General features: G+C 35.2%; 1 long non-coding RNA gene across 5 annotated transcripts in view; it reads left to right on the top strand.

The window, feature by feature from the left end:
* LOC137210516 (uncharacterized) overlaps window positions 1-27,427 on the top strand; it is a 122,360-nt gene that overhangs the window by 50,921 nt on the left and 44,012 nt on the right. For all 5 annotated transcript variants that reach the window (XR_010936595.1, XR_010936594.1, XR_010936591.1 and 2 more), the window contains exons 2-3: window positions 6,793-6,858; window positions 7,325-7,382. This is a non-coding gene — a long non-coding RNA (uncharacterized lncRNA). The remainder of the gene's footprint in view (window positions 1-6,792; window positions 6,859-7,324; window positions 7,383-27,427) is intronic.

Here is a 27,427-nt window from a genome sequence, read left to right as displayed (position 1 = left end):
ATAGATTTGTACCAACCCTTTACATACTGCAAAAAGATTTAAGTAGGGCTTCCCTGGTGGCGCAGTGGTTGAGAGTCCGCCTGCTGATGCAGGGGACGCGGGTTCGTGCCCTGGTCCGGGAAGATCCCACGTGCCGCGGAGCGGCTGGGCCCGTGAGCCATGGCCGCTGAGCCTGAGCGTCCGGAGCCTGTGCTCCGCAACGGGAGAGGCCACAACAGTGAGAGGCCCACGTACCGCAAAAAAAAAAAAAAAAAAAAAGATTAAGTAGTATAGAACTGGATATTTTTTTTATGGTGATATGCTTATATGTCTATTATTTCCTAGTTTGTTCATATTTATATAGCTTAGAATGTATTCATATTTTATATTCATGTGCATATAGAGACACTGTTTTCAGTGGTAGTTACTGCTCCCCCAACCCCAGAAACTGCAATGTACCTGAAATATGCATTCAACATTTATAATGAAAACAATAACACAATACAAGCTTAAAAGTGAATTGCCCTGGATTACTCATAAAGCAGAAAAACTTATGCATAGAAATGCTTTGAAAGCCTTGGAAGAAATGTGCAATCAAAATGCAAATATGTTTTCACTTAAAAAGAAAAAAATTTCTCTCTGGAAACTGGTTTACATAGGATTTGGAGTTAACATTCCAGTTTTTCATCTGATTGAAACCGTTGGCGATTTTATTTACCAATATTCTTTGGACTTAGTACCATCTGCTGTTCATTGTTGGGGCATGCAAAGTTCCTGGGATTATATATCCTCCAGCAGATTTCTTTGTTATTGTCCATTTTTGTAGGCTGTTGGTTCAACTTTTCTTGGTAGCTCCAGTATTCTTTTTGCTAAAATCTGTGTTTGGGTATAGTTCTTCCATGACCTGAATTACAAATTACTAATTTCTAGAAGAAATAACAAAGCGTATGTAAATTGTCATATCTTAAATTATTCTGACATTATTAACTACATTTAACTTTCTTGCTTTTGATAACTAGATTCATTTCCCTTCCTCTCATTTTTGCTTCTTCCTTGGACTAAAATCATTTAACTTTGGTTGTTACCTAAGGTATTGTTAAGCCGTACTTTACTCCATTAGCCCATTAAATAAAGTCCTTCCTGATCTGTTGCTTATTGTAATGTGTTGATTGTGTCTCCTCTGCTACCGCTCAAAAAAGGCATACTGGAATCTTAACTCCCAATGTCTCAGAATGTGACCTTATTTGGAGATAGGGTCTTTACATAGGCAATCAAATCTCCAGAGGCTAGGAGAAAGGCCTGAAACAGATTTTTTCCTTAGTGCCTGGAAAGGGAGCATGGCCCTGCTTGATCTACTTGATCACAGATTTCTAGCCTCCAAAACAGTGAGAATAAATTTCTGTTACTCAGTAAGTAGTGCTTTACTATGGCAGACCTAGTAAACTAATATTTACTAATCTTGTTGCCCATTCTATTACTTCATGTCCTCTCCTATGTTCCCAAACTTTCCCAATTCTTTGCTTTTTTTCGTTGCTATTCATCATGGGCTATCCTTCTCTCATATCAATATACTCAAATTTTACCTTTTAAGGTCCTGTTTCTCAAATGCCAGATTGTTTATGAAAATTTCATAAACAATAAACTTCTCATAAAATTAGGTGTGTTTTCTCCCTGATGTCCTGTTGCAAGATCCTTTGCTTAATCCCAAAGGGCTAGCTAGAGATTCTTTCTATCACCATAGTAGATATCCAGGGCCAATGTATTCTGGGAAAGTTTGTGAAATGAGTTATTGGAAGAAGACATGAGATATTCATGTGGAAACTGATATATACAGGTGCAGGTGGTAAGAAGTCCACATTTATGGTGAAATGAGTGGGAAAGTTCTCCATATCTAAACCAAGCTCAATTTCTGGATATTACCCCAGAGGCCCTAGGAAAGTTTCTTCTTTATTCTGCTTATCCTGGCTCTGCCCAGGTAGCAAAACCAATGCAAAAATGTTCTCCTATGTTTTATCCTAATTCACTTTAATACTTAGCCTTTAATATGAAATTTATTTGGGGGTGCAGTGTGATCTAATTGTCTACAAGTCAAGTTTTTCCAGCTCCACTCAAATAGAATGACCCAATTCTATTTTATTGTGCAGTGATTCTTCTGTTGATTGATTTTGGGGTTAAGTTTATATTACTTTAATTATTGTAACTCCATAATAAATTTGAATTTTATACAAGGCACATCCCTTTAATATTTTTGTTTGTTTGTAAAACACATATTAACTAGATGTTTGTTACTCCAGATAAATTTTAATATATTTTTATCTCTGAGTCTAACCTAAAAATTTATTACAGAAAAATATCATCTTTATAGTAATTAGCATTATCATTTAATGTGAATTTTTATTCTTTAGCAAAATTTTGTAATTTTGTATACACCTAATATGTTTCTTATTGAGGTCATTTATAGTTACCTTTATTTTCTTATTTTCCTCCCATTAAATTAGAAGAATGATTATTCACTTGTGAATATTACATTTTTATTCAGATTCTTAACTCAAGTAATATTTCAATTCTAGTAAACTTTCAGCCAATTCCCTTGAGTTTCTAAGTAGAGAACTGTTGAAATAAAAGTGGCTTTTCTCACTTTTATATTTTGTTACATCTATGTTTTCTGATTTCTTATTGTAATTCACTAGAACATAAAAAAAGGAAATAAGGATCAGAATAGGAATCCTTACTAATTCCTATTTGAATGGAAATTTATTTTAACTGTTGTATTAAGCACCAGTAAGTGTGAGATTTTTTATCAATTGTCTTTTTCAGTGTTTCATGAGATGACTATGAAGTCATTTTTCTTTCAAGTTCTTTTGGCTTTCACATTTGGGTCAATTTTGGTAATTTATATTAGCAAATCAGTTTTTCTATTCTCGCTATAATTTCTAATTTTAATCATGTTTTCTTTCTCCTTAATTGAATAGAAATTTGTTTCTAGATATGTTTCTATATATCTAAAATTCTATAAATAAATATTTATATATATTTACTATTTCTGTTACTTAATAGATTTCTGTTTTTATCCTTATACTTTTTTGTTTCTGAATTCTATGCATTCTTCATTATTATTTATTTTAAGACTTTTTTCATTGAGATATAATTCACACGTAACAATGTATTAATTTCAGTACAACAAAATGATCTATATTTGTATATATCGCAAAATGATGAACACAATAAGTCCAGATAACATGCATCATCATAGTTATATTTTTTTCCTTGTGATGAAAACTTTTAAGATCTACTCTTAGCAACTTTCATATATACATTATTATTAACTATAGTCATCATACTGTACATTACATACTCATGACTTATTTATTTTATAACTGAAGTTTGTATGCTTTGGCCACCTCCCATTTTGTCCACCCTCCCAACCTCTGGCACACCAATCTTTTCTCTGTATCTGTGAGTTCCAATTTTATTTGTTTTTTAGATTCCACATATAAGTGAGATCATATGGTATTTGTATTTTTTCTCACTTATTTCACTTAACACAGTGCCCTCAAAGTCCATCCATGTTGTCACAAATGCCAAGATTTCCTTCTTTTCTATAGCTGAATAATATTCCATTGTATATACATACACAACCTCCTTATCCATTCATCTATCATTGGACACTTAGGTTACTTCCATGATTGGCTATTGCAAATAATGCTGCAATGAACATGGAGGAACAGATATCTTTTCCAGTTAGTATTTCTGTTCCTTTCAGTTAAGTACTCAGAAGTGGATCATATGGTAATTCTATTTTCAATTTTTGAGGAAAGTCCATACTGTTTTCCATAGTAGCTACACCAATTTACATTCCCACCAACAGTACACAAGTGTTCCCCTTTCTCTGCATCCTTGCCAACACTTGTTATTTCTCATCTTTTCAATAATAGCCATTCTAACAGGTACAAGATACTAACTCATTGTGGTTTTGACTTGCATTTCTCTAATGATTAAAAATGTTGAATACCTTTTCATGTACCTGTTGGCCTTCTGTATATCTTCTTTGGAGAAATGTCTTAATTATATCCTCTACCCATTTTTAAATCATTTTCTAGTGTTGTTTTGTTTTGTTTTACTATTGAGTTTTTAAAAATACATTTTGGATATTAACCTGTTGTCAAATATATGATTTGCAAATATTTTTCTCCCTTTCAGTAGGTTGCCTTTTCACTTAGTTCATGGTTTCTTTTGCTGTGTAGAAGCTTTTTAATTTGATGTAGCCCCACTTGTTGTTGTTGTTTGCTTTTGTTTCCTTTGCTTTTGGTGTCAAATGCAAAAAGTTGTTGCCAAAACCAAAGTCAAATAGCTCATCACCTATGTTTTCTTCTAGTTTTATGGTTTCAGGTCTTTGTTCAAGTCTTTAATCCATTTTGAGCTAGTTTTTGTGTGTGGTGTAAGATAATGGTCTAGTTTCATTCTTTTGTGTGTGACTGTCCAGTTTCCCAACAACATTTATTGAAGAGACTGTCATTTTACCATTGTATATTCTTGGTTATTTTGTCATAAATTAATTCATTATATATATCTGAGTTTATTTCTGGGCTCTCTATTCAGTTCCATTGATCTATGTGTCTGTATAAAGGCAATACCATACTGTTTTGATTACTATAGCTCTGTAATATAGTTTGAAATCAGGACGTGTGATGCCCCCAGCTTTGTTCTTCTTTCTCAAGATTGTTTTTGCTAATTAGGGTCTTTGTGGTTCCATATAAATTTTAGGTTGGTTTGTTCTATTTTTGTGAAAATGTCATTGGAGGGGCTTCCCTGGTGGCGCAGGGGTTGAGAGTCCGCCTGCCAATGCAGGGGACACAGGTTCCTGCCCCGGTCCGGGAAGATCCCACATGCCGCGGAGCGGCTGGGCCCGTGAGCCATGGCCGCTGAGCCTGCGCGTCCGGAGCCTGTGCTCCGCAACGGGAGAGGCCACGGCAGTGAGAGGCCCACGTACCGCAAAAAAAAAAAAAAAATGTCATTGGAGTTTTGATGGGAATTGCATTGAATCTGTAGATTAGTTGAGCAATATGAAGGTTTTAACAGTATTAATTCTTCTAATCCATTAGCATGAAATATCTTTTTGTTTCTCTTCTTCAATTTCTTTCATCAAGGCCTTAAAGTTTTCTGTGTACAGGTCTGTCACCATCTTGGTTACATTTCTTCCTAGGTATTTTGGGGGTTCTTTGCATGCAATTGTAAATGGGATTGTTTCCTTAATTTCTCTTTTTCATAGTTTGTTATTAGTATAGAGAAGTACAACAGGTTTTTGTATAAAGATTTTGTATCCAGCAACTTTACTGAATTCATTTATTCTAATATAGTGTTTTTGGTAGAGTCTTTAGGATTTTTATATATCATCTGCAAATAGTGACAGTTTTACTTCTTCCTTTTCAATTGGGATACCTTTTATTTCACTTATTTATTTATCTAATTGCTCTGTCTAGGACTTCCAGTACTATTTTTTGGGGTTTTTTTTATGAATTTATTTATATTTGGCCGTTTTGGGTCTTTGTTGTTTTGTGTGGGCTTTCTCTAGTTGCAGCAAGTGGGGACTAGTCTTCGCGGTGCATGGGCTTCTCATTGCGGTGGCTTCTCTTGTTGCAGAGCATGGGCTCTAGGTGCATGGGCTTCAGTAGTTGTGGCACGCAGGCTCAGTAGTTGTGGCTTGTGGGCTCTAGAGCACAGGCTCAGTAGCTGTGGTGCACGGGCTTAGTTGCTCCATGGCATGTGGGATCTTCCCAGGTCAGGGCTCAAACCTGTGTCCCCTGCTTTGGCAGATGGATTCTTAACCACTGCACCACCAGGGAAGTCCCCAATACTATGTTGAATAAGTGGCAAGAGTGGGCATCCCTGTCTCTTTCCTGATCTTAGAGGAAAAGCTTTCAGCTTTTCACCATGGAGTATGTTAGCTGTGGGCTTGTTGTATACGGCTTTTATTATGTTGAGGTGTGCTACCTCTATACCCACTTAGTTGAGAGCTATTATTATAAATGGATGTTGAATTTTGTCAAATACTTTTTCTGCATCTATTAGACAAGCATATGATTTTTATCCTTCATTTGTTAAAGTGGTATATCGCATTAACTGATTTGCAGATGTTGAACCATCCTTGTATCCTTTGAATAAATCCCACTTGATCATGGTGTAGGATGCTTTTAACATGTTGTTCAATTCAGTTTGTTAATACTTTGTTGAGGAGTTTAGCATCTATGTTCATCAGGGATATTGGTCTGTAATTTTCTTGTAGCATCCTTGTCTGGTTTTGGTATCAGGGTAACATTGGCTTTGTAAAATGAGTTTCAAAGGGTTCCCTCCTCTTCTGTGGAGAAAGGCTGGTAATAATTCTTCTTTAAATGTTTGGTAGAATTCACCAGTAAAGCCATCTGCTCCTGGACTTTTGTTTGTTGGGTGCTTTTTATTACTGATTCAGTCTCCTTAGTAGTAATAAATGTGTTCAGATTTTCTATTTCTACATGCTTCAGTCAGTGGATTGTGTGTTTCTAGGAATTTATCCATTTCTTCTACTTTGTCCAATTTGTTGGTATACAATTGTTCATAGTAGTCTTTTATGATCCTTTGTATCAGTTGCAACATCTCCTATTTCATTTCTGATTTTATTTATTTCAGTCCTTTCTTTTTTCCTTGGGGAGTTTAGCTGAAGTTTTTTCAATTTTGTTTAACTTTTCAAAAAATCAGCTAATAGCACTGCTTTTTTTTCTAGTCTCTATTATTTCATATATTTCCTTTCTGAACTTTGTTATTTCCTTTCTTCTACAGGCATACCTCAGGAGATTTTGTGACTTTGGTTCCAGATCACTGCAATAAAGAGAATATCACAATAAAGTGAGTCACATGGATTTTGGGGGTTCCCAGGGCATATGGAAGTTATGTTTACACTCTATCTTAGTCTATTAAGTGTGCAATAGAATTATGTCTTAAAAAACAAAGTATATATCTTAATTAAAAAATACTTTATTGCTAAAAAATGCTAAACATCATCTGAGCCTTCAGCAGGTATAATCTTTTGCTGGTGGGGATTTAAAATATTGTGAGAATTACCAAAATCTGACACAGAGACACAAAGTGAACAAATGCTTTTGGAAAAATGGCACAGATAGATTTGTTTAGTGCAACATTGCCACAAACCTTTAATTTGTAAAAAATGCAATATCCATGAAGTTCAGTAAAGTGAAGCTCAATAAAATGAGCTGTGCCTGTACTACCTTTGGGCTTCAATTGTTCTTTTTCTAGTTCCTTGAAGTATAAAGTTAAGTTGTTTATTTGAGATTTTTCTTATTTCTTGGTCTAGGCATTTATCACTAGGAACTTTCATCTTAGAATGGCTCTGCTGCATCCCATAAGTTTTGGTATGTTGCTTTTATATTTTCATTTGTCTCAAGATTTAAAAAATTTCTCTTGATTTCTTCTTTGACCTTCTACTCAGCAGCATGTTGTTTAATTTCCACGTATTTGTAAATACTCCACTTTTATTCTTTTTTTAAAATTTTTTTAACATCTTTATTGGAGTATAATTGCTTTACAATGGTGTGTTAGTTTCTGTGGTATAACAAAGTGAATCAGCTATACATATACCTATATCCCTATATCTCCTCCCTCTTGCATCTCCCTCCCACCCTCCCTATCCCACCCCTCTAGGTGGACACAAAGCACTGAGCTGATCTCCCTGTGCTATGCAGCTGCTTCCCACTAGCTATCTATTTTACATTTGGTACCACTTTTATTCTTTTTTATTCTTTTTTTATTCTTTTATTCTTATTTGTATTTTCATATATTTTCCTGTTACTCTTTACCAAACACCTTTCATTTCAGCTTTAAAAAGTCCCTTTAACATGCTTTGTAAGGCTGGTCTAGTGGTGATGAACTCCTTTAGCTTTTGCTTGTCTGGAAAACTCTCCTTCAATTATTAATGACAAATTTTATTCTTTTTATAGGTAGTTAGGTGTAAGTCTTTTTTTGTTTCATTTCTTTTTAGTAGTTAATTTGGGATATAAAGTTACTTTTACTATACCTTTGTCATTCTATACCTTTTGATATGGTAGTATCATTTTTATTATTGTATAAATTGTCACTGCTGTTGTTTTAGATTTTCTCTTTGTTCTTATGGTTAGAAAATTAAGTTTTAGTTCCCATGGTTGGGATTTGCTTTATTTTATTGTGTTTTAATGTTTAACTTTTTTACATTATGGAGAATTATAGATTTTAAGGTTTTATTTAAGGTTGAAGAGATGATTGATTTTAGCAAATGTCCCTTGACAAAATATGAAAGTCTTTCTTTCCTTTGTAGGATAGGAAGTTAGTTATATCTTTTTATTTAACTTTATTTATTTACGCAAAAACCTTTTATTTCTTCCTCTTCTTGTTTGTGTGCTTCATCTGTTAAAGATTGAAAGTTATCTGTTATATCCCCCACTATAATGTTTTCAGTAATTTGTGCTTTTTATTTGTTTGTGTATGTCTATCAACCTCAGAGGCAAAGGACTGAGGGAATCACACACCTCAATACACAGTGCAGGATCACTGATGGTCCTGTAAGGCCCTACTCTCTTTGTTTGATTTATATATTTATTCCTTTTAATCCTCATTGTCTATTCCACCTGTTCCCCTCCCACATCCCAAGCTCAATTCTAACTAGTTTGGCAGGTGTCCTTTGGTTTGTATATATGCCTGTGAAACATGAATTGTTTTATGTACATTGTTATTTTTTAATTTTCATAAATGGTAACATAAATTACATCTTCACCTGTTTCTCACTTTTTCACAAAATACTGTGCTTATATGACTATCAATTTTGTTGTTCAAAATTGGCTTGGTTCTCATTAGTAGTATGTATGTATCTACCATGTTTATCCATTTATTCTATCAACAATGGGCACCCAGATCATGTTCAACTCCCTGCAACAAATCTGCATAAATTTCCTTATATATTTCCCCTTACAGACCTTACAGACTTACTTCTTATAGAGGCAAGAGAAGGATACCCAGATGGAAGGATATCAATATACTTAATTTAACAGATTTCTCAGAAGCATTACACAGTCTGCACTTCCACCAGCAAGGCATGAAGATCCCTATGTCTCTAATTCCAGCCAACATTTGGCCTTATCCAGCTTTCTAATTTTTGACAGTCTGAAGGGTATAAAATGATATCTCATTTTATTTTTCTGATTATTAGTTAGTCTGAGTGTATATTTAAAGGTTGAGGCCTTTTAAATTTCACTTTTTATATTTTGCTTGCTTTTACCTTTTGCCTTTTTGGAATTGCTATTCTTCTTTTGTCTTGTTCATTTGCAAAGCTTCGTTTACAGTCTAGACCAAGGGTCAGCAAATCTTGGTCTCTGGCCCAAAACTGACTTGCTATCTCTTTTCATACAGCCAACAGGCTAAGAATGAAGTTTACATTTTTAAATGATAGGGTAAAAAATGAAGAGAATAATACTTTGTGACCCATGAAAATTATATAAAATCAAATTTTAGTGTCCATAAATAAAGTTGTATTGAACGTAGCCATGCTCATTCATTTACGTATTGTATGTTGCTGGCTTTATGCTACAATGACGGAGTTTAGAGTTTAGTTCCAACAGAGATTATATGACTCACAAAGCCTAAAATATTTACTAGCTATCCCTTTATGGAAAAAGTTCACTGACTTCTCATCTGAAAGAGTCTCTGATTGATTTCAGACATTGTTAATTTTGCCATCATGTTCCCTAATCAATAGCCATTATTTTGATATAATCAGGTTAAGCAATTAAAAAATTTTTGTCTGATATTCCATGCTTTAAGATTGTTTAAAAAGTTCATTTCCACTCCACTGTCACAAAGATAGTTTCTCACATCATCGATAATTAGTTTTATAATTTAACTTTTACATATAGGTATTTTATAAACCATGATTCCATCTTTGCAAATTATATTAACAAATGAACTTATTTGAATTTTTCTCTGTATAGTGAACAACTTTCCCCAAACCATCTAATAAATTATCTGTTCCTTCCATTTAGTACATTAATGTATGATGCCATCTTTATCATGTGTTAAGTTCCTATGTGTTCATGGGTCTGTCTCCAAGCTTTCTCTTTTGATCCATCTGTCCATTTGTCTATTTACTGGTTATTATATAATAACTGGAAAAGCAAGTGTCCATCTTTGCTTTTTTTAATGTAGGTCAACTTAGTTATTTGCAAACTTGTATTTGTTCATGTAAGTTTTAGAATATTTTTGGCTTTTTCTTTAAATATTCCACATGGATTTTTTTTGGATTCAGTTGAGTTTATAGATGAAATTGTGGAGAACTGATATTTTTATAATGCTAAGTGGACTTATCCATAGAACAGAATATACTCCATTTATTCAGGTAATTATCTACATACTTCAGTGAAGTTTTGTGTCTTCTTTTTTTTTTTTCCCGGTACGCGGGCCTCTCACTGTTGTGGCCTCTTCCGTTGCGGAGCGCAGGCTCAGCGGCCATGGCTCACGGGCCCAGCCGCTCCGCGGCATGTGGAATCTTCCCAGACTGGGGCACGAACCCGTGTCCCATGCATCGGCAGGCAGACTCTCAACCACTGCGCCACCAGGGAAGCCCTTGTGTATTCTTTTTTTTTTTTTTTTTTTTTCCGATACGCAGGCCTCTCACTGCCGTGGCCTTTTCTGCTGCAGAGCACAGGCTTCGGCCGCGCAGGCTCAGTGGCCATGGCTCACGGGCCCAGCCGCTCCGCGGCATGTGGGATCTTCCCAGACCGGGGCACGAACCCGTGTCCCCTGCATCGGCAGGCGGACTCTCAACCACTGCGCCACCAGGGAAGCCCACCCTTGTGTATTCTTGATAAAGAAAATGCCTAGGTACCTTAAGTTTTTGTTGCTATTGGAAAGATATATACATACTGTATTTTATAGTTTGTTTTTGCTGTTGTAGAGAATGCCATTGGTTTTTGTATATTGAGTTTGTCTCTGTCAACCTCGCTGAACTCTCTTACTCTTCCTGTTTTTTAATTTAGTTGGTTTGTCTAGGTAGATGATGAGATTATCTGCAAACAACATTTTTATATCTTGCGTTACACCTTAGTTCCTCCTCCTCATCATTGTTGTTGCTGCTATTATTATAATACTTTATAGTATTGGCCAGGAGTTCTGGTACTATGTTAAATGACACTGTTGTCGGTGGACATCCTTGTTCTTTAAAATGGAGTAACTTTTAAGTTTTCCTGTAAATGTTCTGTTTATCATAGTTGGGTTTTCTGTGTGTGGGTGTGAATATAAACTTTAACAAGTTAAGGTGGTCTCCTTCCATCCTAGTTTGTGATTTTTTTTTCTAATTTGGAAGTTTTTCAAAAAATTTTTGTCTTTATTGAGGCAATCACATTACTCCCGCCTTTTTATGTGGCAACTTACATTGTCATTTTTTTATGAGATATTATTCACATTTCATAAAAATCACTTTTAAAGTGTACAGTTGGGTGGTTTTTAGTATATCTATATATCTGTGAAACTACTACTTCAATCTAGTTCTAAAACATCTTAATCACCCCCAAAGGAAACTCTGTACCCATTAAGCAGTTACTCATTGCCCTGTACCCCCAGCCCCTGGCAACCACCAAGCTGCTTTCTCCACCTCTATGGGTTTGCCCATTCTAAACATTTCATATAAATGAAATCATACAATATGTTGTTTTTCATGTCTGGCTTCTTTCACGTAGCATAGTATCTTCCAGGTTCTTCCGTGTTGTAACGTATCAGTACTTCATTCTTTTTAGAGCTGAATAATATTCCATTGTATGGATATACCATATTTTGTTTATTCATCAGTTGAACATTTGGGTTGTTTCTACATTTTGGCTTTAATGAAATATTTGGCTACTATAAACATCTGGATACAAGTTTTTATAAGAATATATGCTTTCATCTTTCTTAGCTATATACCTAGGAGTAGAATTGCAGAGTTATAAGTTAACTATGTTGAACTTCTTGAAGAATTGTCAAACTGTTTTTGAAAGCAGCTGCATTGTTTTCATTCTCATCAGCAATACACGAGAGTTTGCACATCTTCACCTTCACTTATTTGTTCGTCTTTTTTATAACGGTCATCCTAGTAGGTGGGAAGTGGTATCTCATTGTGGTTTTGACTTGCTTTTCCCTAATAGTTTTTTGTATATCTTCTTTGGAGAATTATTTCTTTGCCCATATTTTCATTGGGTTATGTGTCCTTTTGTTGTTGAATTTCAAGAATTTCTGCCAATCTGGATGCCTTTTATTTTTTCTTCTTGTCTAATTGCTCTTGCTATAGCCTCCAGCACAATGTTGAATAGGTGTAGCAAGAGCAGACATCCTTGTCTTTTTCCTAATTTTAGGAGAAAGACTTTTAGTATCTCTAAGTATGAAGTTAGCAGTGAATTTTTCATAGATGTCCTTTACCTGGTTGAGGAAGTTCCCTTCTATTCCTAGTTTATTGAGTGTTTTTATAATAAAGGGTGTTGGGTTTTGTCAAATGCTTTTTCTACATCTATTGAGATGGTAATGTGTTTTTAATCCTTTATTCTGTTAATATGGTGTATTATATTGATTAATGTTCATATACTGAGCCAACCTTATATTCCTGGAATGAACTGAACTATAACTTCCTTTGATTAATAGCATATAACAGAAGAAATGTTATACCAATTTAGGCTTAGCCCTTAAGAGTCTTGGAAGCTTCTGCACTCACTCTCTTACAGCCTAAGGCACCAGCTAAAAAAGTGTGACCTTCCAGATAGAGAGGCCCAGCTTGCATAAGATACCAAACATGCAAATAAGGTCAACTTGGAAACTCTAGCCCCAAATAAGTGATCCCAGACAATGCCAAGTGGAACAGAAAAAAACACCCAGCTGATATATGCTAGCCAATAGAATAATGAGAGATAATAACCCCCAAATCCTTCTTAACAATTCAGAATTACAGGCTTGCTACTATATCTGACTATACCCCAAACTCTCTGCAAGCTCTGCCTTTGGAGCAAGGGTGGAGAGTCTCTAGACATTCAGATAGATAAAGATAAAATGTCCTGATGCTCATCAAAGATGGGGAAGGTAGTACTTATGAAAAGTTAACAAAAGATAAAGATGCTATTTGAAAAGAGAGTTCTAATACAATATATTCACAAGAAAGTCAAATATATATTTGAATAGAGGGGGATCCATGGTATTTGTTCAGAAAAACAAAGGAAACATGACATTGAAGACCTATAAAGGGACCTATAAAGGAAGTAATACACTGAGAATAATTTTTGCTTAATTTTTAACTAAATATATGACAGGAGGGTTTTTTTGGTGGGGGCGGGGCTTATGGATGGGCTGATTTTCTCTTCTTTATAATTTATCACTTTTTCTGTGGCTGTTTCTAGTGGGTAGAACCAACTGTAAAATTATGTTGTAATTTTTTTCTCAGTGTATGTGGCTCCTCCTCTGTGTCCTTTTTGCTATGGGCCCTTTAAAGTTCATTGTATCACTGGCAGTAGGGCGGAGGGTTGTTTGTAAGACTGGGACTTGTTTGTACTCTAGGATATGCATACTCTGAACACATCTATGACTGAGTATTGGCACTGTGACTAAGATCGGTCTGGGTAGGAATCATTTGTCACAGAGGATAAAAAGATTCTGCAATCAACATGATTCTATTCCAGATGATTCTATGTATTATCAAGGTCAAGTGAGGTAGATTCAATCAGTATTTGTAGGGTGTCCAAAGTCAGACTGGGTGAGACACAGAATGTTTCCTATTATTAATACATTCATAATAATTTGACATTTGTATATAATGCCTTTTGTAGAATATTTGAATTTTCAATGTTTAGTACTTTTGGAAAAAATTTAAAGCAAAAATGTCAGTTTTCTAAATAATTACTCAATGTCAAGAATCCTTCTTTATCTTTGGTTTTCAACAGTTTGATCATGATGTGTCTAGGTGTGAATGTATTTGAGTTTCTCCTACCTGAAGTTTGTTGAGCTTCTTGGATGTGTAAATTTATGTTTCTCATAAATCAGGGGGTGTTCAGCCATTATTTCTTCAAATATTCTTTTGCCCTTCTCTCTCTTTCCTTTTATTATTTGTATGTTGAAACACTTGAATGCATCCCACAGGTCTCTGAGGCTGTATTCATTTTCTTCCCTCTGTTCCTCAGTTCTATTCTTGAGCTATCTTCAAGTTCATTGATTCTTTTTTCTTCCAGCTCAAATCTCCTTTTGAGTCCCTATGGTGAAATTTTCATTTCAAATATTGTACTTTTCAACTCCAGAATTTCTCTTTATTCTGTCTCTATTGATAATCTCTACCTGGGGAGAAGTTGTTCTCATACTTTCCTTTAGTTCTTGAGGCATGAATTCCTTTAGTTCTTATTTTAAACATATGTATTTTAAACATATTTAAAATAGTTGATTAAATCTTGTCTATTAAGTACAACAACTGTGTGTCTTCAGGAACAGTTTCTATTGACTGATGGTTTTTCTGTGTATGGACCAACACTTCCTTGTTTGTTCCATGTCCCATAGTTATTTTTTGTTGAAAACTGGACATTTTGCATAATGTGGCAACTTTGAAAATCTAATCTTCTGCTCCCTCAGACTTTGTTGTTATTATTTTTTGTCATTGTTGGTGTTTGTTTGCTTAGTGATGTTCCTGAACTATTTCTGTAAATTCTGTGATCTTTGTTGTGTGGAATCACTGAAGTCTCTACTCAGTTGAAGCTCAGATTATGATTGGACAATGATTTCCTTAAATGCCTGGAACCAATAAGTCTCCCAGTCTTTGCCAAGGGTCTGTGTGTGCATGTTCATACAAGCTTTCCACAGTCAGCCAGGCACTTTACAACTCTGCCTTACCCTTTATTTCCTTGAAGTCAAGGTCAGCCAGAGGTAACTGCAGAGGGCTTTCTCAGGTCTTTCTGGGGCACGTAGACAGCCCTGAGCATGCGCACAACCCTCAACATATGTGCAGCCTTCTAGATACCCAGGAATAGGTGCGAACTTTTCAAAGCCTCCTATGCCTATTTTCCACATCCGTATTGATGGTCAGTGGATGCTCAAAGTTGAACGTTTCTCTTGAGAATAGTTCCAAGGGGTTCCTTACTTGGCTATGACTCTCTGGTATAGGCAGTGACTCGTTGGCTGGCTGCTTATTACCTTTTCCCTTCACACTTAGCTTCTGCCTCTAGTGGTCAATGTTCCCTTCCTTCTGCAGCATTGCTCTTCGAGCTCCAGAAGACTGGCATCAAGCTCTCCAGTGCTCCTTAAAATTCCTCATTAGGCATAAAGGGACATCTCTTTTTTTTTTTTTTTAACCTATTCGGGGAGAGGAAAAAATTGCTATTCTAAAATTTTTACCATGAAAGTTTTCTCTCCTTACCTTTTTAACCTGAAGATAATTGTCCTTGATGTGGTTTTGGGCTGAGTGTTACCAGCTACTTCACAACTGTTTCAAAGGTATTTACTCCTTCACTTCAGAATAGGTACTTCATTTTGTTCTTGGCCTCAGGGACTCTTTTAAAATAGATAGAAAGAGGGAAGACATATGGGAACATATGTTTATGTATGACTGATTCACTTTGTTATAAAGCAGAAACTAACACACCATTGTAAAGCAATTATACCCCAATAAAGATGTTAAAAATAAATAAATAAATAAAATAAAATAGATAGAAAGAGACCCATTTTAATATTCTACTGTATATTCAATATGATGCTAGTTATGTTTTCTAATGACAATGCAATGAAATTAGAAATTGAGAAGAAAATGATAGTATAATTTTTCCTTAACATCAGTGAAAACTTTCTACATGGCTATAATAGTTAAGATAGCACAGTATTAGAATAGAATTAGATGAACAGACAAATAGAATAGAGAGCCCAGAAACAAGGTCATGTATACGTAAGAATACGTACTATGACAGAAGTGTTAATACAAATTAATGAAAAAGAACTGAGAATTATAAATGGTTCTTGGGAAATTGATGATCTAAATGTAAAAAACAATAAATTGCTACCTTATTTCATATATAAAATCCAATTGCAGGTAGATTAAAGAACAAATTGTAAAAATCAAAACTTTAAATTGTTAGAAGAAATTATAGAAGATATTAAAGCCTCAGAATAGGAAACATTTTTAACTATGACACCAAGAACCTGTTTCATAAAAGTATTGTTGAATAATTTAAAATATTTGTGTAAAAATATCATCAAAATTGAAAGTCAGTTAAAAAGTAGACAAAGGAGATTAAAAAGATAATTTTCTGAAGAGGGAATCCAAATTAGCAATATATATATGCTCAGTATCATTAGTGAAAGAAAATTAAAATAAGATTCTCTTTTATATCTATTACATTTAAAAAGTCATGCGATAGCAAGTGTATTGGTTTGCTAGAGCTGGTGTAACAAAGTATCACAACTGCATGGTTTGGACAATAGAAATTTGTTGTTCATAGTTCTGCAGCCTAGAAGTCTCAGATCAAGTTGGTAGGTTTGGCTCTTTCAGGGAGCTATGAGGGAGAATTGGTTCTATGATTTCTCCTAGCTTCTGGTGGTTCTCTAGCAATCTTTGGTGTTCCTCGGTATCTGTTACATCACCCCAATCTCTGTCTGCCTTTATCTTTACATGGCTTTCTCCCTGTATGTATGTCTCTGTATCCAAATTTCCTCTTTTTATAAGGACATCAGTCATTGGATTAGGAGCCTAGCCTACTCTAATATGATCCTATCTTAATTAGATTCATCTGCAATGAGCCTATTTCCAAATAAGGTCACATTTGAGGCACTGGTGGTTAAGACTGCAACATAAATTTTCAACATGATTTTTTAAATGAATTTTGGAGGAGGACACAATTGAATCCATAATATCAAGTATTGCCACGGATGTGGAGTAACACAAATTCTCAGTCACTATTAGTGGAAACATAAATTAGTACTATTGATTTAAAAAGCAATTTGAAAATATCTATTAACAGTGATGATACATAACTGCAACTCAGAAATTTTACTTCTGGATGTCTGTCCTAGAGCAACTATTATACAGAGACAGAAGGTGATGTGTTTAGGGATGCTCACACTAGCATTGTTTGAAATAGAAAAAATAAGAGACTGGATAAATGGACAATTGAAAACGAAAGAGCTGGTACTTCATGTTTCAACAAGGATAAGTACCAGAAGCAAGAGTTGAATTTAAAAAACCAAGTTAGAGAGTGATTTATATTCTATGATAACATATATTTAAATTTTATCTATACATATGGTCTATAGCTATCTCTCTATATAGGATTAGGTATATAAATCTGTGTTGAGAAGGATACAGAGCACCTTCAGGATAGTGGTTTTACTGAGGAGAGAGGGAAGGGGATGGGATTTTCAGAGCCATCAGATGGGCTGTAACTATATTTAATGTTTGGTTTTCTAAAAAATATAATAACCAAAAGAAAATATGGAATAATGTTAATATTTATCATATCTGAGTTTGGGCACATGGGTTTTCATTACACTAGTCTAATTTTTCATATGTTTGAAATAGTTTATAATAAAAATATTTTTTAAAATCTCAGCAGGGTGGAATAATGTGCTGACAATGACAAGATAAAAATAGGAGAGGTAAATTTTTAAAAATCCTAACCTTAAATCAAATAGAAACCACAATAATTGGATATATACACAGTAGGGGGCATGTGGGTTAAAAGAAGAATTTATTTAAATCTCTGATTTGATTTGACTATAATTTCGTGTATCAATACTACTAAAACTTGCCAACAAACCTAATTTGTCCTAAAGCTGAATGGTATGAGTGAAATGTCAGAAACAGAAAAATGGTAGTACTATTCAACTTTGCTTCAGTCAAAGCTTATGGTGGTCAATTTTATAGAAACTGGAAGCTGTTTAGAGGACAAGGACCAGAATGATGAGAGGAACTCGAGTTGTGTCATGTGCCTGGCTCAGAGAAGACAGAGTTCAAGATGGGCATGAACTCTTCCTCATCATTGCCTATTGCTGTCTTATAGAAGTAGGATTTGGATATAGTTTTCTGGGGCCTGAAGGGTAGAACAATAGCCAAGAAATTGCAAGGAGATGATTACAAACATTATGTTTCACCTCACCATAAAGAACTTTCCAGTAGGACTGGCCAAATATGACATTCCTCACCATTAGAATTGCTTAAGCAAAGACTCTGATTATTTGGTTGTGAAGTGTTTGTTGCTGGCTGGACTAGAACAGTGATTCCAGAATTTGGAGTTTCATGGACCAAACTTCAAATGAATAATTGGCGAACCAACAAAAAGTTTCCAATCTACTATTTTGTTAAGCAAGGTAGTTACAGACAGACAAAAAATATACACAGATGTTATTTTCACCATTACTTTAACACCAAAATTAATGCAGTACATTCTCCCAGAATATTTTTTTTTCTTCTCAAGAAAAAAACATTGGCCACTTTGCGCTGTTTTAAAAAAAGACATATTTAAATGTTTTCAAATAGAGGAAAATATAGACATATTTTTGGGTTTTGTTATATGCTATGTAATCATTTCCTTGATTAAATAAATCAGTTTGGGAATTCATACATATAATTGCATACTATGAAGTGGAATTTAAATATCCAAACTATTCTTCAAATTTATTTTTGTTTATAGTCATGGTCAAACATACTGCTTGGCCTCGAGGTGGAAGTAAATTCCAAATGTTATTTCTCTTAATTTAGAATATTCTACGTGGGCTGAGAAAAGCCAAATAAATAAGCTAATATAGTTCTAGCCTCCCTTTTGTGCCTTTCTTTTTAGGCCACAACAGGTCAGGATCTGACAGGTCTGCTACAAGGAAGGAGTAGGGCAATAGTCTCCAAATAGTTGCTTACAAGAAAGACCACACAGCTTAGAAATAGGGACAGAAACGCCACCAGTTGAATACATCCAAAACCAGGGGGAACATGGCTCTAAACGTCTGCTTACAATGAGGACCTCCAAGGTCAGAAATCAGTAAGATCGTTCTTCCTCACAGATTGGGCTGATCCAGGGGACACTGATCTAAAAACAGTGTTTCTTATTCTCTGCACTTAATATTTTGGGCCCTAATTCTTTCTTGTCAAGGACTGTCCTGTGCAATGTATGATGTTTTGCAGCATTCCAGGCCTCTACTTATTAGATGCCAGTAGCACTTCCCCCCCACTCCAACTGTGACCATCAAAAATGTCTCCAGACATGCCAGATGTTCCTTAGGGACCAAATTGCTCTCAGTTGAGAACCACTTGTTTAGAAGACCTTTAGACTCTTCCCAGACTGGGGATGTTAGGATCAATCTTCTTGAACTGACCTGATGTATCTAAAAGAGGGTTTCTGATAGTAATTCTAGAATTACTCACTTGTTTTTATGATCTTTAAGCATAAATGAAAATCAGAAAGGGCATGAGGGTGGGCAGTTTTACAGACTCTCTCCTATTTAGTCAGAGATATTTCTTCTTTTGGACATGGATATAAATATCTGGGAACAAGTTTCATCTGCATTTGAGTGTAGGGAAACTGGTGAACCTTTAAATACCATAGCTGCCCTTTTTGTATTAATCAGTCTTGACGAAGGCTGTGGCCCCTTTATCATGCTGTTTCTTCTTTTTAAAAAATTACCTCCAAGTATTTGGAAAACATTTTTAAAGTTTTGTAGTCTGACCATTACATTTTCATCATCCTCCAAAAGCCATCATAAAGTTAACTTCATTATTTGGGGGAAATCCCTACTTATGTAGGCAACTTTCTCTCAGACATACATATGGCTTCTCTTATTCTAGGTTTGGCTTTCTGCCTGGATCAAAAGTAGAAACTGATCTGTATTTGCCTTTGAGAAAGGGATTTGTGATCTGACTTTTGTTTTCCAGTGCTATTGCAACCACATACTACCCAGATGTAAATAGTCTCTCATTCATCGCGATGGAAAATTATACTTTGCAGATAAAGTTTTAGTGTGTCTATACAAGGCACCATTGGGACATGTGAAAACAGCAAAAGGAATGAAGTACTATACCAATTAAACGAATATTTTCAGGGATTTGTTTTCATTATGCAGAGAATAAAGAATGCAGAGGTTAGAGCAAAGCATAATTTGCATGAAGATATTATTTAGTGCTAGAATAAGTAGTTCATAAAATAAATTTCATATAGGCTACAATCCATCTCAGTTTCAAAATCATCTCAGTTTCTTGATAGAGCTGCGTATGGTGTCTGGAGCCTCTGCTTTCCAGAATTTCGACTCTTGCTTGTGCTCAGAACCCCATTTATTCCAATAGGAGAAAGAAATCTAAGGCACCAGTTAAGGTAGATGAATGTTCAGTGATCTGCTTTGTAGAGGTACCTCAGAGAAGGTAGAGCTAGTAGCCCAACAGTTCTACGATCTCCTAATCCCATGCATTGGAAATCATTAACTACTTAGGAAAAATGGAATGAGATAGACTCAGAGTGGTGGGGGTTTTTTGCTTTTGTATTTTGTTTTGATAGTGAATGGGGCAAGACTCCTTGTTTTAGATACAGATATTGCCAGAGGCAAAAACAAACAAACAATTGAAAAGCAAATTTTAATATTTAAAATCTCCCCTGTGGCCTGATTACAGATTCATTCCCTGTGGTTCATTTCCCTTTGGGGTGTCTGAGAGTGAGGAATGCCCTTTCAGGAAGGTCAATGTCACCACCAGAGTTTTCGGTTGAAAGAGCTCTACTATGTATTCTCTTATGTCCTTTTCTTAGGAAATTAAATGATTGTGATCTCATCTCTTGTTTTTTGCCCACACTTTTCCATCAGTAACTATCTGAATACATATTCAAGTCTCATTTTGTTGTTTTGCTCACAGTTGTAGGAAATTTCCCAGTTATGACTTGTACAAATGTCTTTGACTTATTTTTTATTACTCTTTTTTCCCCTGCTTTTCAGATGCTGAGAAGTTAATGATCATTGTCTTTGTTTCTTTTTTAAATTTTTTATTAAAGTATAGTTGATTTACAATGTGCCAATCTCTGCTGTATAGCAGTGACTCAGTTGTACACATGTAGACATTCCTTTTTTTTGTATTCTTTTCCATGATGGTTTATGACAGGATATTAAATATAGTTCCCTGTGCTATAAAGTAGGACCTTGTTGTTTATCCATCCTATATATACTAGTTTACATCTGCTAACGCCAAACTCCCAGTCCTTTTATATCTGTATTTCAAATGAATGTGAGAATTTACTGTTGGTTTCAGGACGGTTCTTTGTGTGACCCATAAGCTACCTTTCTGCTAAATATGAGGGTTTTTTAATTACATTCTTATAAATATCATACTTGCAAATCCTATTTTTATAGTAACCATACTGTTACCAGATTTTCACTTTATTTTTCTCTAAGGTTCTTCTTACATGAGGATAGAAAGCTTTTCTGCTCTCAAACTGGCCATGTGGCCCTTTGGAGCAAGTTTTACTTCAGGATAGATGGTTATTGGTAAACCAGCATCAATGATGGTAGCCCCAGGACTGCTTGAATATCTTAAGAGCTCAGTGGGAGCATGACAATAATAGGAAAATGAGACCCATAGAGAAAGTGAGAAAGGCAGATAGGAAGGGGGTGAACTCTGATTCTGATGTCTGCAAAAGCAAGATGGGAGAAATGAATTCTCTTTCTGGTGACACTAGGGAGTGAGAATATAAATGGGAAGAGCACACAGCAAGGGAGTCAGGGATTATTAGCATATGATAAAGTTATAATAAAGCCTTCTCTACAGAATCAGTCCCTTGTACCCTAGCTGACCTAGCCTCACACCATGAGGAATCTGACAGACTGACAAAAAGGCAGATTGCCAGCTTCTTATACAAACTACTTATGTTCATATTAGTATATAAAATATCCTGGTCTACATTTCATATATTCCCAGGAGTGTTGGAAGAACAGCCAATTTAGAAAAGGTCTATGAAATAATTTCCACAGAAATTCATCTCAGAGGGCACTGACATGGATCTTACACCAAGAATTTCACCTTATTGGTGGTAAGCCATTCCAGGCTTCTGTGTAACCTCTTCTACATATACTTCTGTAGCACCTGGACGTGCTGCCTGTTTTGTTTACCACTATACCTCTAGTGTCCTGAACAGTACTTAGCACATATCAGTCCCGCGATAAATATTGTTGAAAGAGACCGATATTCAGAGATCTTAAGTATCTCACTCAAGATTATACAGCTCAATCTAGCAATCATCAAAACAAAAATTCCAATCCAGATCTATCTGGCTCCAAATTCACGCATTTTACGTTCACTCATGCATAACGTAATTCAATTAATGTACCCTTCTTACCATTTTTAGCAAGCCAATTATGCAGTACATCAAACAGTACACAAAAGCTCTGATTAAAATGTCATGTAATATTCAATACATATAAATAATTGATGTGACTTTATGAAGTGTAATAATACCAACATGGTGAACTCACTGTTTAGATTAAAAACTAGAATGTTATTGACATCAGTGAGTTATGTGTGTATTCCTCCAAAATTCCATTCTTCTACTACCATTCCAGATAACTAATATATTATTCCCTATGCATTTTTTATTTTGTAAATATGATCATTTTATTAGAATTGTGACCTAAAACCTATATAGTGGTAATTATTATTTCAAGTTCTGGGTTTTTTTTTTTTTTTATTAAAAAAATTTTTTTTTTAATTTTATACCAGAGTATAGTTGATTTACAATGTTGTGTTAGTTTCAGGTCTACAGCAAAGTGATTCAGTTATACACACACACACACACACACACACACACGCGCGCGCTTTTTCAGATTCTTTCCCCATTTAGATTATTACAAAATATTGAGTAGAGTTCCTTGTGCTATATAGTAAGTCCTTGCTGGTTATGTATTTTAGGTATAGTAATGTGTATATGTTACCCAACCTCCTAATTCATCCCTTCCCCCCCACCACCACCTTTCACCTTTGGTAACCATAAGTTTGTTTTTGAAGTCTGTGAGTCTGTTTCTATTTTGTAAATAAGTTCATTTGTATCTTCTTTCTATTTAGGTTCCACATATAAGTGATATCATATGATATTTGTCTTTCTCTGACTTACTTCATTTAGTATGATAATCTCTAGTTCCAACCATGTTGCTGTAAATGGCATTATTTCATTCTTTTTTACGGCTGAGTAATGTTCCATTGTATATGTGTACCATATCTTCTTTATCCATTCATCTGTTGATGGACATTTAGGTTGCTTCCATGTCTTGGCTATGGTAAATAGTGCTGCAATGAACATTGGACAATGAACATCTGCAATGTTCATTGCTGCAATGAACATCTGCTGCTTTTGGATGGAATGCTCTATAAATACAAATTATATCCATCTGGTCTATTTTGTCATTTAAGGCCTGTGTTTTCTTCTTGATTTTCTGTATGGAGAAAGTGGGATGTTAAAGTTCCCCACTATTATTATGTTCCTGACGATTTCTCCTTTTATGGCTGTTAGTAGTTGCCTTACATATTGAGGTGCATATATATTTACAATTGTTATATCTTCTTCTTGGATTGATTCCCTTGATCATTATGTAGTATCCTCCTTTGTCTCTTATAACAGTCTTTAAAGTTTATTTTGTCTGATATGAGTATTGCTATTCTAGCTTTTTTCCATTTGTGTGGAATATCTTTTTCTATCCCCTCACTTTCAGTCTCTATGTGTCCCTAGATCTGAAGTGGGTCTCTTGTAGGCAGCGTAGATACAGGTCTTGTTTTTGTATCCATTCAGCCAGTCTGTGTCTTTTGGTTGGAGCATTTTATCCATTTACATTTAAGGTAATTATCAATATGTATGTTCTTATTGCCATTTTGTTAATTGTTTTGGATTTGTTTTTGTAGGTCTTTTTTATTCCCATCTTCTTTTGTTCTCTTGTGATTTTATGACTATCTTTGGTGTTGCATTTTGATTCTTTTTCCTTTTTTGTGTATCTATTGTAGATTTTCGGTTTGCAGTTACCATGAGGTTTTGATATAGCAGCCTGTATATAGACAAGATTATTTTAAGTTGCTGGTCTTTTAATTTCAAATTCATATCCAATATCCTGCATTTGTTCTCTCCTCACAGTTGCTGGTTTTGATATCATATTTGTATGTGGATGATTTCCTACCTTTACTGTATGTTTGTTTGCCTTTACTGATGAGCTTTTCCATTTGTAATTTTATTGTTTCTAGTTGTGGCCTTTTCTTTTCTGCCTAGAGAAGTTCCTTTACCATTTGTTGCAAAGCTCATCTTGTGGTGCTGAATCCTCTTGTCTTTCACTTGCCTGTAAAGCTTTTGATTTTTCTGTCAGATATGAATGAGAACCTTCCTGGATAGAGTATTCTTGGTTCTTCCCTTTCATCACTTTAAATATATCATGCTATTCCCTTCTGGCCTGTAGAGTTTCTGCCTAGGAATCAGCTGACCACCTTATGGGAGTTCCCTTGTATGTTATTTGTTGCTTTTCCCTTGTTGCTTTTAATATTTTTTTCTTTGTCTTTAATTTTTGTCAGTTTGATTATTATGTGTCTCAGCATGTTCCTCCTTGGGGTTGCACTTCCTGGACTTGGGTGACTGTTTCCTTTCCCATGTTAGGGAAGTTTTCAGCTATTCTCTCTTCAAATCTTTTCTCAGGTCCTTTCTTGCTCTCTGCTTCTGGGACCCTTATAATGCAAATGTTGGTGCATTTAATGTTGTCCCAGAGGTCTCTTAAACTGTCCCCCATTCTTTTCATTCTTATTTCTGTATTCTATTCTGTGGCAGTGATTTTTACTATTCTGTCTTCTAGCTCACTTACCCATTCTTCTGCCTCATTTATGCTGCTCTTGATTGCTTCTGGTGTATTTTTCATTTCAGTTATTGTATTGTGCATCTCTCTTCATATGTTCTTTATTTTTTCTAGGTCTTTGTTAAACATTTCTTGTATCTTCTCAATTTGTGCCTTGTCTTTCTGAGATCTTGGATCATCTTTACTATCATTACTCTGAATTTTGTTTTGCGTAAATTGCCTCTCTCCACTTCACTTAGTTGTTCTTTGAGGTTTTATCTTGTTCCTTCATCTGGATTATATCTTTTTGCCATCTCATTTTGTCTAACTTTCTGTGATTACAGTTTTCATTTCATAGGGTGCAATGGTGTGGTTCCTCATGCTTCTGATGTCTACCCCTTGGTGGGTGAAGCTGGTCCAGAGACTTGTACAGGCCTCCTGGTGGGAGGGACTGGTGCCTGCCCACTGGTGGGTGGAGCTGGGTCTTGTCCCTCTGGTGGGCAGGGCCTTGTCAGCAGGTGTGTTTAGAGGCAGGTTGTGGGCTAAGGACGATTTTAGGAAGCCTGTCTGCTGATAGGTGGGCTGTGTTCCTGCCCTGTTGATTGTTTGGCCTGAGGCATCCTAGCACTGGAGCCTATAAGCTGTTAGGTGGGTCCAGGTCTTGGTGCTAATGTCCCAAGCAAGATGTCAGCCTTCAGATGAGTATTTCCAGATATGTTCGCTACCAGCTTTTATGTTCAAAGAGAGAACCACAGCCACCCCCCACCTTCCCAGTTGACCCTCCAAGACCAGTAGTTAGGTCTGGTCCAGGCTCCTATGAAGTCACTGCTTTTTCCCTGGGACCTGCTGCACATGAGGCCTTGTGTGCACCCTCCAAGAGTGGTGTTTCTACTTTCCCCAGTCCTTGGAGTTCTTGCGATCAAGCCCCACTGGCCTTCAAAGCCACATGCTCTGTGGGCTCCTCCTCCTGATATCAGACCCCCAGGCTGGGGATTCTGACGTGGGGCTCAGAACTCTCACTCCTGTGAGGAACCTCTGCAATATAATTATTCTTCAGTTTGTGGGTCATCCACCTGGCATGTATGGGATTTTATTTTATCACAGATGCACCCCTCCTATCATCTTGTTGTGGGTGCTTTTTTGTCTTTGGATGTAGAATATCTTTTTTGGTAGGTTCCAGTCTTTTTTGTTGATGGTTGTGATTTTGGTGTTCTCGTGAGAGGAGTTGAGCTCAAGTCCTTCTACTTCCCCATCTTGTCTCCAAACCGCGTCCCTTTCCCTCTTAAATAAAATCTTCACATATGTAGCAATCCCTAAGTAAAATCAGAAGCTCATTGTAAAATTTATAGCATATAACTTAGGTAATTATATAATTATGCATATATATGCTTTATATAATTTCATCATGTGTAATTTTCTTCAACTTGGTTTTTTGCACTCAACATTGTTTCTACGATTCATCTATTGTGTTCCAATAGGTATAGTTCACTCATTTTCACAGCTATATAACATTCTATTATAAGTGAGTATGCCATAATCAATGTATACAGTTTCTTTTTGGTCAATGCTTCCGTCACCTGATTTTTTTTATTGTTTTAATTATTATTGTCATTTATACAATTCTTAATCTTATCTTCTGGGACTCATGTGCAATTCTCTAGGTTTTTGTTTCTGGTAGTAAAATTCCTCAGTTATAGGTATGCTCATGTTTAGATTTACAAAATGATTGTTTTTCAAATTAGATGTTTCAATTATATGTCCCCTAAAGCTGTTTATACATTTTTTATCACTCTGCTTCCTTGCCAGCAATTGATATCAGAATTCAATTTTTTTAATAGAAATAAAATGTATTTCATTGTGACACTAATTTGCACTTCTCTGATTACTAATGAGGCTGAATCATTAGTATTTTCTCTCATTTGAAATGCCTGTTTGGTCATTTATGAGGTTGTTGGTTTGTGTGTGTGTGTTTTGTTTTGCTTATGGGAGAAGGGTAGTTCTTTTTCATGTTGCTTCATAAGCATAACTATACTTAACGTATACTGATCCTTTGTTGAAGCTATATGCTGCAAATAATTTGTGGTTTGGACTCTATTTTCTTTATGGTGGCTTTTGATAAACAAGTTTTTCTATTAATATTCTATTAATATAATTGAGTTTAGCAATATTTTTTCATTTAAGGTTGACATTTACCCTATTCTGTGATCATAAAAATTATCTTCTAAATTTTCTTCTGAAAGTTTAAATAATTCCAAAGGGAAACTTTTTAGTCAACCTGTAATTTATATATATGTACAATATAAACAAAAAATTAATTTTATTTTTTAACATAGCTCCTTTCTCCAGTGATATCACCTTTGCCATTACCAAGTACTATTAAGCTGTTTTGGGGCTTTCTAATCTATTGAATATTCTATACCAATGGCCAGTTGGTCTCTCCCTGAATAAATATCACATTTTATTCATTGGCATAGCTTTATAATAAAGCTTGGTATCTGGCAGCACAATTTTTCCCACCTTATTCTTCTTCAGTTATGCTTTACCTGTTATTGGGACTTTGCTTTTTCAAGTAAGTTTTAGAATTAACTCATTTCCTCAAAATTCCTGTTAAATTTTGATTAAATAT

This window comes from Pseudorca crassidens, chromosome 17, assembly GCF_039906515.1.
Source record: "Pseudorca crassidens isolate mPseCra1 chromosome 17, mPseCra1.hap1, whole genome shotgun sequence".
In the NCBI taxonomy this organism is placed as follows: Eukaryota; Metazoa; Chordata; class Mammalia; order Artiodactyla; family Delphinidae; genus Pseudorca; species Pseudorca crassidens.
This window is presented reverse-complemented; position numbering and strand designations above follow the sequence as displayed.